The following is a 15,580-nucleotide window of genomic DNA, read 5'->3' on the forward strand; positions in this document are numbered from 1 at the left end:
CTGTTCTGTTAGATTGTATTCTTGGTCTCTGACTCATTTCCTAAATTTAAAATACTTTGGAAAAAGGTTAAGTGAGATCCCTGTTTCTGGCCAGAAAGTAGGTTCCCAGAAGTAGACCCTTGGACAAGGATTTGTATTCTTTTTTGGCCTTGTGTCAACAAGACATGATGTTTTCACCCTGGCTTCTTCTGGGCGCATGAATGACTATCTCTGCACCACTAATTATTCTCTATTTGCCCTGCTCTTTTTCACTGGGTACTGTCCTCATTAGGTCCTATCACAGTCTCATTGCCCCACAGCTTCTGGGTTTGGATTTGCCCATTTGGTTGGAGATGGGGGTCAGGGTAAGATGTAAATCAAGGTCTTCCCACCAGGCTCACCCCATGAGACCTGGGTTTTGACAGGGTCTCTTTTCCTTCTCAATAGCTACAGCTCCCGGTCCTTGTCTTCTGTTGATAGCTGTTGGAGCTTCACCATCTCCTGCTGGTTCCTTTATCCTACCCACACTCCTCTACCCACACTCCTCTGTAAATGGTCCTCTCATGAAACTTTCTTTTCTCAAAGACTCTGATGCATATCTTCCTGTTAGACACCTGACTAATATATCTCATATCTATATGATATTTTCATTATGGATTTTAACAGAGAAAAAAAAAGTCCAGAATACCTGTTTTACTCCCTTTTGTTTTCCTCTTATCCCAAAGTGCCCCAGAATCAGGAGGTGTGAACTTTCCCACTTCCCTTTAGAATCCCTTTTATCATATCCTGAATTTTTCTTCTCATGGTTTGATTTTCTATCTGGCATTTGCTGTGCCAATGTGATAAGAAGGAATTGAGAAAATTCTTCTTGCTCTCAAGAATATCTGATCCTACTAGGTCATCAAAACCAAACACAAGACGATAAATAACTTCAGAATCAAATGTAAGAAATGATGTTCCTGTGGTGATTGGCCACTGCTTTCCTTTTCCCAGCATGTGATAACAGGACTTGGAATTGTTATAGACAAATCTGACTGATCAGAGAAGACAAAGGAGAATATGCCTATTTTAATAATTTAATGCCATCTGCATGACTTTGGCTAGAGCTGGAAGATTCTTTAGAGGGACACTAACCCCACATCTTACTTTATAGATGTCAAAGTAAGTGAAGAGTAACATCTTGAGATAAGCAGATTTATAGGATCCCGAAATGCCCATGCCCTCATGTCCAGAATCTGTGACTATGTCAGGTTATGTAGCACAGGGAACTTAAGGGTACAGATAGAATGAAAGTAGCAATTTAACCAGTTAAGTCATTTTACTTTCAAAAGGAAAATTATCACGGGTTACCTGAATGGACCCAGTGTAATCCAGAGTCTTTAAAAGTTGGAGAAATAGGCAGAGAGATGGCAGCATGAGAAGGAATCAGGAAATGAATCCCCTCCAGAGCCTCCAGAGTGAACATTGGATCACCAGCTCCTTGATTATAGCTCATTTGGGGGCTTCTGTCCTCCCAAACCATAAGCTGATATATCTGTATTTTTAAATGATTACGTGGCTTGTTTTAACAGCAAGAGGAAACTAATATCACTTTGTACTAAATATCCTTTGTCTTTAGCTCCAAATTTTCATTCATAGTTATTTATTTAGTATCTATATGGGTCTTGCACTATGCAGACACTAGTAAGCAACAAGAAATCAGACACATGTGGTCCCTATCCTCTTCAGTGTCTTACAGGCTGGTGGAGTGGGCCAGAGAGCTAAATCAGAGTGTTAATATCAAATTAAGGGAAGAATGACCCAGATGAAGGGCAATATGCTGCAATGACCTGGCAGGCTGAGTGAACACAGAGCCAGGAAGGGCTCTGGAGGAGCAGCTCTTTCCAGTTCAACACTGCAGGGTGAGCAAAGTGAATTGACCCTAGAGATGTGGATGGGCTGGGAGCAGGAACATGGGATACAAAAGCAGAGGGAAGAACATGTTCCAGAATTAAAAGGTCTTAGTGCACTGCCAAAGAAGTTTTGCATGGCTGAAGAGAAGGCCTAAGAGAAAGCATGGTCAGAGATGGGGCTGCCCGGTGTGAGTAGGGGTGCACAGGCTCTGGAGTGGACCTTGGTCCTGTGGGGACAGAATTGGGTGATGTCACCTAATGCTATTGGTAAGATGGTTACTACCATGTATTTAATCATTGATATCATCCTTCTGTGTATAACAGCAGCAGGTAGGTCATGTAAAAATGGCAAAGAGCTCAAAGAAGAGCAATATGAATGAATCAAGGAAGAAAGAGACACTGCAGGGTGGTGAGACCATGCAGAATCTGATGCGTTTGGAAAACTGGTTCTACAATCCCTCTGGAATCAAGGTAAAGGTTAAAGGATTAAGTAAATATTGATGACAGATCAGCTCATGAATAAAAGATTGATTATTGTTCTAAAAGACAATATTTCACAATGAATGAAGTTCCCCTGGTGTTACATTACCACATAGACACCAACATGTGCTGGATCAATGCATTCCTAAAAGAAGTTCAAATGCTAACTTCAATAGGAAAAAAGGAAGCAAATATACTTAAATTCTTGTGTTTTGTTTAGGATTTATTTTTTTAGAGAGAGTAACTCTATGTACTAGTAAGATTTAACTTCTATATCTCATAGGTACAAAAACTTAAGAAAGAGTGATGATTCCCATTAAGTCCTGCCTTTTTTTTTAAAAAAATTACAATAAGTTCTTTAAATACGCCATTTAAATCTACTAGCCCATCTTTGACTCTAACCAGAGCACAGTTTTTTTTTAAATACTTAAGGAAAAAAAATAATACAGAAAATGAAGCTAATATTTTATCAAGTGTCAGAGAATTTACTGTGTATATAATCCTATTACATTTGCCCAGAAACCTCAGAGAAGTTGAATAATGCTCAAGGTTATCAGGTTAGAAATGGCAAAGCTGTGATTTGAGTCCAGGTCAGTCTCATATCAAAGCTCAGGTTTATTCTATCTTACCATGTTGATTTCCATTTTCATGCTCTCCTTTCAACAGCAACAAAGTAAGATTCAATGTTCTTGCTGCATTTCCAAAGTCAAGGGTGCAGCCTAGAAAAGGGCAGAAGAATGTTGAACTCCTGCGTAAATTCACCTTCTATTTTTTGAACCTCTATTATGTGTCAAATCTATTTGTGAATAGCATGATGAAAAAGACAGAGTCCATGTACACCAGGCAGCTACATAACAGAATTTTTTATTTAATACAGTCTTTCATGAAAAAAAATGCAATTAAATGGGATCATTGCTTTCTTGGAATGAATGTCAGCCAGGTCCAAAACAAAACTTACAAACCTAAGTTTATATGACAAAAGAAGAGAAGTCTCCACCAACAAAACCACAGAATGTACAGATGCTTGAAATTATCATCTTAGGATTCAGAAAACTTGGGGAGAAAGCAGGAATAGAACATTCACAAGCTAGAATGCATTTTGTTTACCTGGAATGTCTTGATTACTCATGTTCTCTATATGTGTAAAATCCACATGCCGGGATTTGCCCGATAGCAGCATCTGGCTAGAAGATCAAGGCCAAGTACAACTTCAGTTAAGGCCTGAGATATCAGGAGGCACTGGAGTTAACTTTGTTCCAGAGGGAAATTTTTCTTGATTGTGTCATACCACCAACACTGAATAATCCATTAATGATTAAAAAAAATGGGCTTAGGTAGCAATTCAAAATACCAATTCAGAAATAAGAAACGTTTGTTCTGACATGAACTTATTTATACATGCATGCATTCTATAATTTTGGATTGAATACATCCTGTGTGTCGGGCATCCTTCAGGGTTCCACTGACTGATGAATGAGTTAGACACAGTCTTCCTCCTCAGACAGCTTATCAAGTAGGATAATTAGACAAAGAACAATACAATCTTTTACTAAAATAAATTGCCTTTGCTCCCAGGCATATATAAAGATTGGTTCCTGTGCTACTTTGGGATGGATCAAACTTGATGTCAGGGCGATGTTAGGAATCATCTCATGTGAATGGTATCATTTGAACTTTTTGCCCCTTCAGATTTATTCTTTATACCCCTTCAATCCTGATTTTGGCTTTGTGAAGTTTACCAATGTGAACACCAGCAAAGAGTGTGTCCTCTGGCTTCTGCTTGGTTTTAGCCAATGGGAAGCCCTGTGGCACTGAGGAGCCTCAGCAGGTCTGGGTTGCAACCTCCAGCCACCACTCCCCACAAGGTGAGCTTCTCCACATGACCTTCTTATCTCCAGTTTAGCTTTTGGATGGTAAAAGACCATCCATTATCTCTTTGCTCCGTTGTTACAGTATGAGTCTACCTGCATTTTTATTAGGCCCTTTGTAAATAAAAACTTTTCCTTAAATGATTTTAATTTGAGTAACCTTCCATTCCCTGTTGGGAACACCTTTGTTGTCTCCCAGATTACTATTCTTAATTTTCTCATTCTATGGACATTGATAAGTCAACCAAAGTACAGGAGGATACAGAGACAACATAAAACTTGCCTAAAATAAGCACTCTCATATTCTTCCAATTTAATATAGCTCTCAAAATTTACAATGTAGTTACATTTTGACTTTTTAATTACATATAAATATGAACAGAGATTGCTGTTTAGATACATTATTGTCCACCCAAATGGCAGAATGGTATGCAGATGTCGAAAAGAATGTACATTTTGACTTATTAATTATATATAAAAATGAACAGAGATCGATGTTTAGATACATTATTGTCCACCCAAATAGCAGAATGTTATGCAGATGTCGAAAAGAATGTAGAATATTCATATGTAATAATATTGAAAAGCCTCCAAGATATTATTATTTGAAAAATCAAAGTACTATGCAGTATGTTAGTATGTATTTGTGTAAAACAAACAATATACATATAGGTGGATCATTACAAAAATTTATATTTATTTATTTTTGCTTTGTTTTGGGATATACAGAAAATTTGATGTTGAAAGGGCTATCTTTGAGAAGAGATGCTAGAAAAAGGATATTGTTACTTTAAATCCCTTTAGCTGTCAGTGTTTATTTTTAAAAACCATGTGCTTAAATTAATTTTATTACACAAAATAAAAATAAAAACAGAAATGTAATCTTAGCCTCCTGTTTTGTTTCGCCTAATAGAAAAGTTCTGATTTCCAAATACTAGTCATTCAGAGGGAAAAAAATAGCTTGCTAAAACAAATTTATAAGAAACTATATCAGTACATTAAACAATATCACTTCTGAAACCTGAAATAGGAGCACTTTACTCCACTTATTTCACATGAAAATCTATTGAAACCGACTTCAAAGACTGAACCACAGGTCTGTGATAGCCACCAGGGACCTGTTAACATAACTTCTGCTTGTTTCCTCTCTTATTATTTTTGCAATACAATTATAACTGGAAGTCCCCAAACCATGTAATTGTCAACTAACTTTTGGAAAATGCAAATGGTTTACCGAAAATTTAAAAGGAAGGCCCCTCCTATTCTCTCTGAACTTTGTGGTGGTCTTTGGATGCAAAATGAACAAGTTGGGGCAATCCTCAAAGATGAGGCAAAGAAGAGAATAATCATCATTTCAGGAAGTGTTTCTCTTTGGACATCAAAGATCTCTGAGAAGGGATCTGTATAATACTATTTCCTTTTCCCAGAATATATTGGCATCCATCCAGAGTTTTTCAGTGACTGAAAATTAGCATGCTCATATATATACATATATATATGTTTGATATCTGAGCTCAGCTAGGTTAGCCATTTTTATGAGGTATATTAATATGTTGTCCATACCTCAGGCACTATCTTATTAATCTGGTGCAGTTTCATATATATCTTCTCCCTATGTCTGCTTTTCACAAATAATCACAACCAACCATAGATAACAGATATTACTGAAGGTTCAAAAAAAATGGCTGATGCACATATAAAGCCATTTTGAGCTCAGATTTCCTTTTAGAGGAATTCAAAACATCAGTGTTACAAATTTTGATGGAAACTTCCAAGCACATAAACATATTGCAATAATTGTTTTCCATTCCGTTTGCTTATGGACACAACATCTGTTGCTGTTGTTACTTTTATTTGCTCCAAAAAACAAGTAAATATGCAAGATAGGAAAAGTATCTTATTAGATGGTCTTTCTCAACACACAGGGAAGACTCTGCTATGAATATTATTTATGTCAACTCAATATATTAGTCTTTGCTATTTTTGAAGAATGTAGTTTCCTTCTGTTAAACTTCAATCAGGCACTGTACTAAGAACTTAACATGTAAGTACTTTGCATATATGATTACATTTAAACTTAATGACTAGCTTATGAATTAATGATTTTAATTCTGATTTTACAGACAAAAAAATATGAAGGTTCAGGAATATTAGATAGAATCACATAGTTGAAAAGTAGCAGAGCCATTGTTTTGACTTCAAAGTTTATATATTTTCTTCTAACCCCATAAATAGAGCTAATTTCACACAGTTTTAATTGAACAAAATGGCCACTTTTGCTTTTTTATTAATCTCCAAAGAAAATAAACTACTAAAAAGCCCCAGTAACTTTCCAAAGGCCAAAATGACCAAGAAGTTCAAAAACCAATCTAAAAGACCAAAGTTAGAAACTGCTGATATCTTCAAAACCTCACTCCCATCTGTAGGTTGAAAGCACCATTCTGTGGGTTTTCCTTTTCAAATCTGTACCTGGAATGACTTTAATCATACCATATTTTGGAGCATAAGGATAGGGTAAAAAAAGAAGTGACAAAATTCAAGAGAACACAACATAAAAAAGCCCCTTTCTGAATTGTTTTAAAACACGTAGTGTCAGAGCAGACCTTTGTTTATGGAAGAATAGTTTTCCTTCTCCAGAGAAACCACTCTCATCCCTTTTCTTGTAAAGGAAATGGCAATAATCCAAGCAATTCCTTAATTTGAGTAATACACATGGCCAAGAGCACTGGGAGAGGGCCTTCCATGAATTCATGGGTCAAACCAGTGGCCACATCAATGGGGTGATTGTCTGTCTTCCTTTCTATGATGTGTCTGTCCTTTCAGTACACTCTATGGATCAGTGACCATATCCCTTTGTGCCCAGAGTCACTAGTGGAATGAACAATCCACTTTGCATGGTCAAAAACCATAGAAAGGGCCACAAACGTCTTCAACTTCAACTTCTCCAGTTACTCCTGCCATAACAATCCATTCCTCAACTTTTACTTTACAGGTAAAGAAGGGTGATGTGACTACGGCCTGACCAAGACATAGTAAAAGTAGGACTAGGCTAACCAAATTCATGGCTTTCCAACCTTCTACTCTTTCCACAGCATGGGAAGAACTCTTATTGAATCATGGCGATACTCTTCACATTGGGCAACTGAAATTTCCAAGACTCAATTTCTCCTAGTGTAGGATGAGAGGAATAATGGAACTTACCTTATGGGTTTATTGTGAAGATTACATGAAATGATGCTTATGAAGAGCTGAACCCAATGTTTACTACACATTAAATGCTAAATTAAATAGTAACTAAAGTAAATTAGATACTATTATTAAAGTAATAATTTCCAAGTCAGTGTCTTACTCTCTAAGATGTGATGATACATATGGGTTTTAAAAGTTACATTTATCCTCTATGAATGATTAATTTTCATTGCAAGTCCAGGTCAACTAAAACAACAGACATTTATAGATATTCCTTCTTAACTAGCTTCTAATGTTATCAAGAAATTCTGGGTAATCAAGATAAATATTTGCTCCAGGTGCAGTGGTGCATGTCTGTAATCCCAGCAGCTTGGGAGGCTGAGGTAGGAGCATCGAAAGTTCAAAGCCAGCCTCAGCAAAAAGTGAGGCACTAAACAACTCAGTGAGACCCTGTCTCTAAATAAAATACAAAATATGGCTGGGGATGTGGCTCAGTAGTCGAGTGTCAATCTGAGTACCAATCCCCAGTACCAAAAAAAAAAAAAAAAAGAAAGAAATAAAGAAAAGAAAGAAATATTTTCAGTAAGATAAGAGTGAAAAAGAGTCACTTTGGAAATGGTCTTGCCTGTCACCTGCCTGCTGTGCTCCTTCAGTGCATGACACATGCCAGTTGTCAGCATCACCATTCAACCAAAGAACTTAGGTCAGATATAAAATTCTCTTTTCATGACATTATCTTGTTTGGTAATTAACTTTTTCTTGTCTTTTAAGGCTTAGCTCAGACTCTATCATCCCCAGAGTCATCTTTACAACATCAACCACTTCTTACTTGCTTTATCTCATTACCTATAATTTTTCATGCCTTAATTATCTTCCTGTATCGCCAGTATTTTGCTTACGTCTTTCATCCATTAATTGGCATTTCCTTGGCCAGAAGGTTGATATTTTCTTTATACTGGTAACCACATACCTATTCTAATAGCTGGCACTTAGTGTGTACTCAACAAATTAATGCATGAGGACCTTCCTGACTCTTGTGACTGATAACCATCTATTGCCATGTGATGAATCATTTGGTCTATACACATATTCTGGAAATGGAGCTTTGATGGAAGTTCCATGTACCCTTGGTAGAGAAGTGGGTTTTTATAACAGGGTGTGTATAACCACAACTCCAGAGACCTTTAATCTGATCTGGAATGCAATGTAGCACTGGTACTACCCTACATTTTTCTGTCCAAAGAATACATTGAACCTAGATACGGTTTCCATTTAAGATGATTAGAGCCAAACAGGGTGTGATACTCTGATAGCTTCCATCCCTCCCAGAGTCATCAAATTTGGAAATATTTCTATACATTACATGATTGCTAATCAAGAGTACTTTTCCACATAATATACTCAGAATTATCAGTGAAAGCTAGACTAGTACTTGTCTTTCGTATAAAATATAGAAACCTAACCTTACAATTAAGATATTGCCATAGTAGTCAACCATGTAGCTTTACTCTTTCAAATCTGTCATTTTACATTGTCTACACTATGGCAAAGAAGTAGATAAGTGATTCCAAGCCAATCATCTAAGTGATATTTGGTCCCACAAAGGAACATGAACATGGATATATTCCTACCCTTTCCCTGTTCCTACAAAACGTACATATAACTGAGGAGGAAACTTAAGAATTCTTCAGACATAAGAACAGTGATCTTACTGGTCAATCCCTACTACTGGCTAAGGATTTACATAAGTCTGTTTAGACCCAAAGGAACCATAAAATTTCTAATCAATAACAAAGGGTGTGGGGAATGATTAGTCAGAGTAGTAGAAACACAATGAGCCTTATATTCATTCTTTACCTGTTGCTTTAAGTCACTCTAGAGAGTTATTTGTTTTCTTTACCTAGATTAAAAGTTACTTAGAATTATGGATCATGAATCCTGTTTATCTTCTCCTTGGGGCATATGTAATCCAAAGCACATGAATTGGACTCAGTGGGTGAAATTTAGATGATATACTCATCCTTTTGAGGCAAAATTCTTCCATTCAAAGAAAGAACTATAGATAAGAAGACTTCTATAGGTTCTTTTACCCTGAAGCTTCTTTTTCTTGCATACTTTCATAGTCCTTACTATCATAATACCTATGGTACTGACTCCTGTGATCATAATACCATAATAACCATGCCTTGAAAGACAAGGAAATGGTGAACAGAGATCCAGATTCAGAGATTGAAGATCTAATTGTCCTAATTGGTGAGTGGCCTTCCTGATGAACTTCCTGGCTTCAGTTCAGTCTTTTGATCCAATATCTACAGGGAAGTCAGAGTGCTCTTTGTGAAATGGAAATCTGGTGATGTGACTACCTTATTGTTATGTTATCTGCTTAAACCAACACAGTATGCTTCCATAAAGTATAAAGGCTTAATACAGACTGCAGAGACCTCTGGGAACACCATGTGCTGAACCATTGTGTTGTTACACTCTCCTTCCGTGGCCTCCCTTCAACTAGTCAGAGCCACAGCTACATGTTATTAAAGCATCTTGTACTTTATCCAGGAAAGACCTAACCACACTGCTCACTGCTGTTACAGTTTTCCTCCCTGGTTAGGCTGTGGGCTTCGTGGGGGCAGGAGACACACTTGTACTTATTCATTTCTGAATTGCTTTGCATGGTTACACTTAATAAATGTTCAGCAAACAATTGATGAATGGATGAATGAAAGAATGAATGAATGAACCAATGAACATCACATTACCAATAACTAACTATTGCAATTTTTATTTTTGTCAGGGAAGAATAATGCTTACGTGTCTGAGATGACATGACAATATATTAGTTAACTTTGAAACAGCTTTCGCTTCGATTATCAGGCATTCTCATTTTAGACGAGTGGTAATAATTCCTTGAGTTTTAGTACCTTATGTGCTTGACATTTCACTTTTTTCAAAAGCTGTCCCTTACATTCCTGTACAATTTCAATAAGACATATGATATTTAGCAGCCCTTTCTTGAGCCATAGACCTAGCAGTTATTCTTTTAACATGTCAGATATTCTCCTACTTGTCAAGAAGCAAAGATGTATAAGACAAGGCTCCTTCTCCTGAAGAGCTGACACTAAGTAGAGGAAGAGAAACCCAATGGTACTCCTACCTACTATGCATGGAGCATATGCTTTGTGTATTTTATATGTATTCCCTCATTTACTCCTGACAGACCCTTTAAGGTAAGATAAAAAATTAAGGATGCAATTAGTCCAAAGCTTCTTCACTGACAATGGCCAACACAGAATTTAAACAGACTGTTCGGTTCTAGAGCTCACTGTACCATGTTCTGATACTATATGCTACGTGGTCTAACGCTTAGCCTCAATCTCTGACAGAGGAGCCAGGTAACATAGAGGGGAGAGAGAGAGAGTAACTTGAACCTAAGCAAAGAAACAATAGTCTGAGTGTATTGGTGCTTTCAAATGAGTCAGCAAAATATTTATTTATAGAAGAGAGGATGTTTTAGTTATGTAGAAAAATTGAACTCACAAAACACTTGGTTAAAGTACTAGGACAGAGCAAGAGCCTGGTAAACAGAGCTAAATAAAATTAGCTATTCCTAATAAATTAGTTGCATTTAAGGGAATGAGGGAGAGAGAAGGGAAATTGCATAGAAATGGAAGGAGACCCTCAGGGTTATACAAAATTACATACAAGAGGAAGTGAGGGGAAAGGGAAAATAATACAAGTGGGAGAAATGAATTACAGTGGATCGGGTAGAGAGAGAAGAGGGGAGAGGAGGGGAGGGGAGGGGAGGGGGGATAGCAGAGGATAGGAAAGGCAGCAGAATAAAACAGACATTAGGATGGCAATGTGTAAATCAATGGAAGTGTAACTGATGTGATGCTGCAATCTGTATACAGGGTAAAAATGGGAGTTCATAACCCACTTGAATCAAACTGTGAAATATGATATATCAAGAACTATGTAATGTTTTGAACAACCAACAATAAAAAAAGAAGTTAAAAAAAGAAATAAGAACTTTGTCTAATTACAATGAAATTTTAAATAGGGAAATGATGATCAGGTTTGAATTTGTACAATAATAATAAATGTTGGTGCGGATGTGGGGAAAAGGGTACACTCATACAATGTTGGTTGATGGGACTACAAATTGGTGCAAACACTCTAGAAAGCAGTATGGAGATTCCTTAAGAAACTAGGAATGAAAAAACCATTTGACCCAGTTATCTCACTCCTTGAAACACATCCTCCAAAGGACTTAATATCAGCATACTACAGTGATGCAACCACATCAATGTTTATAGTAGCACAATTCACAACAGCTAAATAATGAAATCAACCTAGGTGTCCTTCAACAGATGAATGGATAAAGAAACTGTGGCATATATACACAATGGAATATTGCTCCACTCTGAAGATTAGTTTTATGACCTTTGTTGGTATCATGTTAAGTGAAATAAGTCAATCCCAAGAAACTAAAGGTCAAACATTTTCTCTGATATGTAGAAGCTAAACCACAATAAAGTAGGGGGTGAGAAGAATAGTTCAGTGGCATAGAAAAAAGGGGAATGAGGGGAAGGGTGAAGTATGGGAAAAGGAAAGATAGTGCAATGAATCTGATAATGTAATGAATTCCTTTGTACATATATGAACATGTTATAGTGAATCTCACCATCATGTACATTCATAAGAAATTAATTTTAAAAAAAAACAACTATGGGTAAATGGCAGAAAGGACGATAGAGGGAAGGGAGCAGGGGGTGAGGGGAAGGAAGGGAATGGAAAGATATTGGGTACTTAATTAGAATAAGATCTTCACCATGGAAGTATTGACAGAACACTTCAGAGGCCATGAAAAGAAAGATTCAGCTGGGCATGGTGGTGCATGCCTGTAACTCGAGTGACTCAGAAGGCTGAGGCAGGAGGATTGCAAGTTGGAGGCCAGCTTCAGCAACTTCGCAAGACTCTGTCTTAAAATAGGATATAAAAAAGGCTAAGGATGTAGCCCCATAGTAAAGTGTTTCTGGGTTCAATCCTCCGTACCAAAAAAAATATATAAATAAGTAAAAGAAGATCATGACGAAGAAGAAGGAAAGGAGGAGAAGGATGATGAGGAGGAGGAAGGAGGGAAGGAGGAGGAAGGGGAGGAAGAAAGGAAGGAGGAGAAAGAGGAGGAGGAGAAGAAGAAGGGGACAAGGAAGAAAGGATAGAACTTATCAACTAAACGTGAGATGAGGACTCCAAGGTAATATAGTTTGCCAATCTGTTGAATTTAGCTCCACACTACAAGCTTATTTTTGGAGCTGTTTTGAGTGGCTAAGAAATAAAACAAAAAGTGATCTTTTTCTTGGCACTTACTCTATGCCAGTTATTGTTTTGAGCAACTGCAACAGACTCATGTGGTATCAATTATCATCATTCCTATTTTATAACTATGAAAGTGAGGCACAGAAAAACTAATTTTTCCAAGGACATTGAGCTACGGTAATAGAGGCTGTGAAGTTCTTCCTGGATTCCCTTAGGAGCAGGATGTGTTCCCTTAATGGTTGGCAGAGCTGTGATGTGACAGCCCTCAGCTCCCAAACCCATTCAGGGAAGAAAACATATTACCCAAAGTCATCCCACCTTTCTAGGAAAACCAATAGACAAAGATGGATGGATGCAAGGTTATAAAGGCACAGTCTCTTTCCCCCAGCTTCGGGGAACTCAGAAGTCCTATCTCAACTTCAGACATCCCCATGAGGTTGTTGGGATTGTACACAGCCAATTTCTCTTTTTGTCCAAATCTTCTGCCTTCCCTGACCCCGAGTGATGTTGATCTCGGGAGTTAATAGACACCCTGTACCCTAATCTACATTTCAGTCTGTTCTCTGAGGACCCCATTCTGAATAGCCACCCACCAAGTGGCAGAGCCAGCATTTGCACTGAGGTAAGCCAAATTTAGCAGCCATATTTTGGCTATATTTTTCTATATATCTTTCCCCAAATCAAAGACTGTATGTCAATGCCAAGTAACCGCAGAAATGATTCAGAAATGGACAGATGATGATGTATCTATTACATTAGTTCATGGGAGTCATTCAAGTGTCAACAAATAAAACTTTGATTAAAATGAAAAGAATGAGATTTTGAACCAGATATTGTCAAAGTCAAAGGAGGAGAAGAAGCAGGAACAAGTCAACTCCATAAAGGCCTAAAGGAAGATTAAATGATGTAAGGTCTAAATAGGGTTGGACAGCTTTGGTCATAGGAATTCAAGTGTGTTCTGTTGACATGATATGATACAGGCAAAAATGATATTGCCATGATCCAGAGAGAAAAGAAGGGGAGAATGTAGAGAGGAGGGGTGATTGCAAACCATGATGTCAGTCACCTTGGCTTTCAAGTAAGCCAGGATAGAATCTTGATGTTGTCCAACATTGCCCATCTGTCAAGGTTGAGCTGGGGACATACTTATTGTATACAGATTGGGAATCTAAGAATTATGGTTTGTAATAAATTTTCAGCAAACATCTGAAGACATTCACATTATGTTTTCCCTCTTATTGTTATCTGGAGGTTTCCAAAAAGAAGTATTAAATCCTGTACTGTGATGTGGTCAACACTCATAGTTAGTTGCTTTGTGCCCCCTGTCTATACTGATGATTTTATGGAAGTTAAATTCTTTTCCTAAAGCTTGCCCTGCTTTAGACTAGGAACACCAGGAACTGTTTCAGGTAAGGAGTTCCTGACCTAAGACCAAGGGGTGGGTGGCCCAGAGGAATTAACCACAGAGAGTGTTCCCCACACACCCACAGAGTACAGAATCCAGGTTTGAGATGCTGGTGATCCTCTGTGTTTATTTATTCTTAGCAGAGTGTAGTACCACACATTATGTAATAGAAGCAATAGCAGCTAAACCTTTAAAAAATAATCTCCGTGGTTAAGTCGGAAAGCAAATGTTGAAGAGTGGAACATTTCAGATTTTCCACTCAGTGGATTGAATTGCCAGATACTTCAGTATCGCTTTCTCTCCATTTAGCTTTGGAAAGCAAAGATCAAATGCATGACTTTGCAGTCAATTTCAACATTCTGGAAGGAATGGACTCTGCAGATTGGAGCTAGAGACCAAGGCTTGAAACATGGCACTATGTAGAAACAAATTTGTGTTGCTGCAGTTGTACAAAAATGTTACAGAAAGTGGGATCTTTTTGTTAGTTTTGATACTCATGCAAATTCACAGCTCACCCTAACCTAACAGAGGGAATTCCATGTATATTATCTTTCCCAGATCTCTTGTGGTTTAAATAAGAGTCACATAAAAACTCTAAATTGACAAATCCGATATCTGCATTCAGTTTCTCTTTTGAAGCATTATAGTAGGTATAAATTTTATTCTGAAAACTTGGGTGCAAGAAAATCCATATTATTATTTTCTTGTAGGTTAGAGGACTTTTTCTGAGGCATCCATATTTGTGTACAAACTGAAAAAAAAAATGTGTCCGGTCTTCAATTTGACACCTTCTCTTCAGAGCCCAGCAAGAAGAGGAGTGTTGTAATGTCATTTGACCATTTAGTGAACAACACTCTGCCCACTTCCTTCAAAGCCAGGCAGCTGGATGCTGTCACAATGTGTGTGTGCATGTGTCTGTATGTTGGGGTAAGAGGTTCTACCATGAGGGTTGGGCCTTGAAATTGAGTGTCCAGAATCTCAATAATGGCTTAAGCCATTCCTATCAGGGGTGTTATGCAACTTAAGCCCTATTAGAGAGTAAACTGCTTACATCAACTGCCCAGTTACCAGGGATACCCTGAAAGAAATTTATAAATTTTTCGAATCTAAAAATTGGTGATACATGCCTGTAGTCCCACCCAGTGACTTGACAGGCCGAGGTAGGAGGACTGCAAGTTCAAGATTAGCCTCAGCAACTTAGTGAGATCTTAAGCAACTCGGTGAGAACCTGTCTCAAAATAAAAAATTGAAAAAGGAGCTGGAGTTGTTGCTGAGTGGTTAACATCCCTGGGTTCAATCCCTGGTATGAAAAAAAAAATTCCTTATTTTATTCCATTTCTATTTGTCCCAATTATTGAAGCCTTTTTATATAAAAGGCAAAATTAAAGTCCCTAAAGAATATTCTATGGATGGGTAAGAAATAACTTCTGGGTTCCCATCGACTTTGTGTT

At 37.5% G+C, this 15,580-nt stretch overlaps 1 protein-coding gene across 4 annotated transcripts in view; it reads right to left on the minus strand.

Moving 5' to 3' along the window:
- Nucleotides 1-15,580, minus strand: part of Colec10 (collectin subfamily member 10) — a 157,794-nt gene that overhangs the window by 58,938 nt on the left and 83,276 nt on the right. For all 4 annotated transcript variants that reach the window (XM_005316210.4, XM_078016756.1, XM_078016755.1 and 1 more), the window contains one exon: nt 2,981-3,070. The gene's annotated coding sequence lies outside the window, so the exon portion shown is untranslated. The remainder of the gene's footprint in view (nt 1-2,980; nt 3,071-15,580) is intronic.

The sequence above is a fragment of the Ictidomys tridecemlineatus genome, chromosome 7, assembly GCF_052094955.1.
Source record: "Ictidomys tridecemlineatus isolate mIctTri1 chromosome 7, mIctTri1.hap1, whole genome shotgun sequence".
Lineage (NCBI taxonomy): Eukaryota > Metazoa > Chordata > Mammalia > Rodentia > Sciuridae > Ictidomys > Ictidomys tridecemlineatus.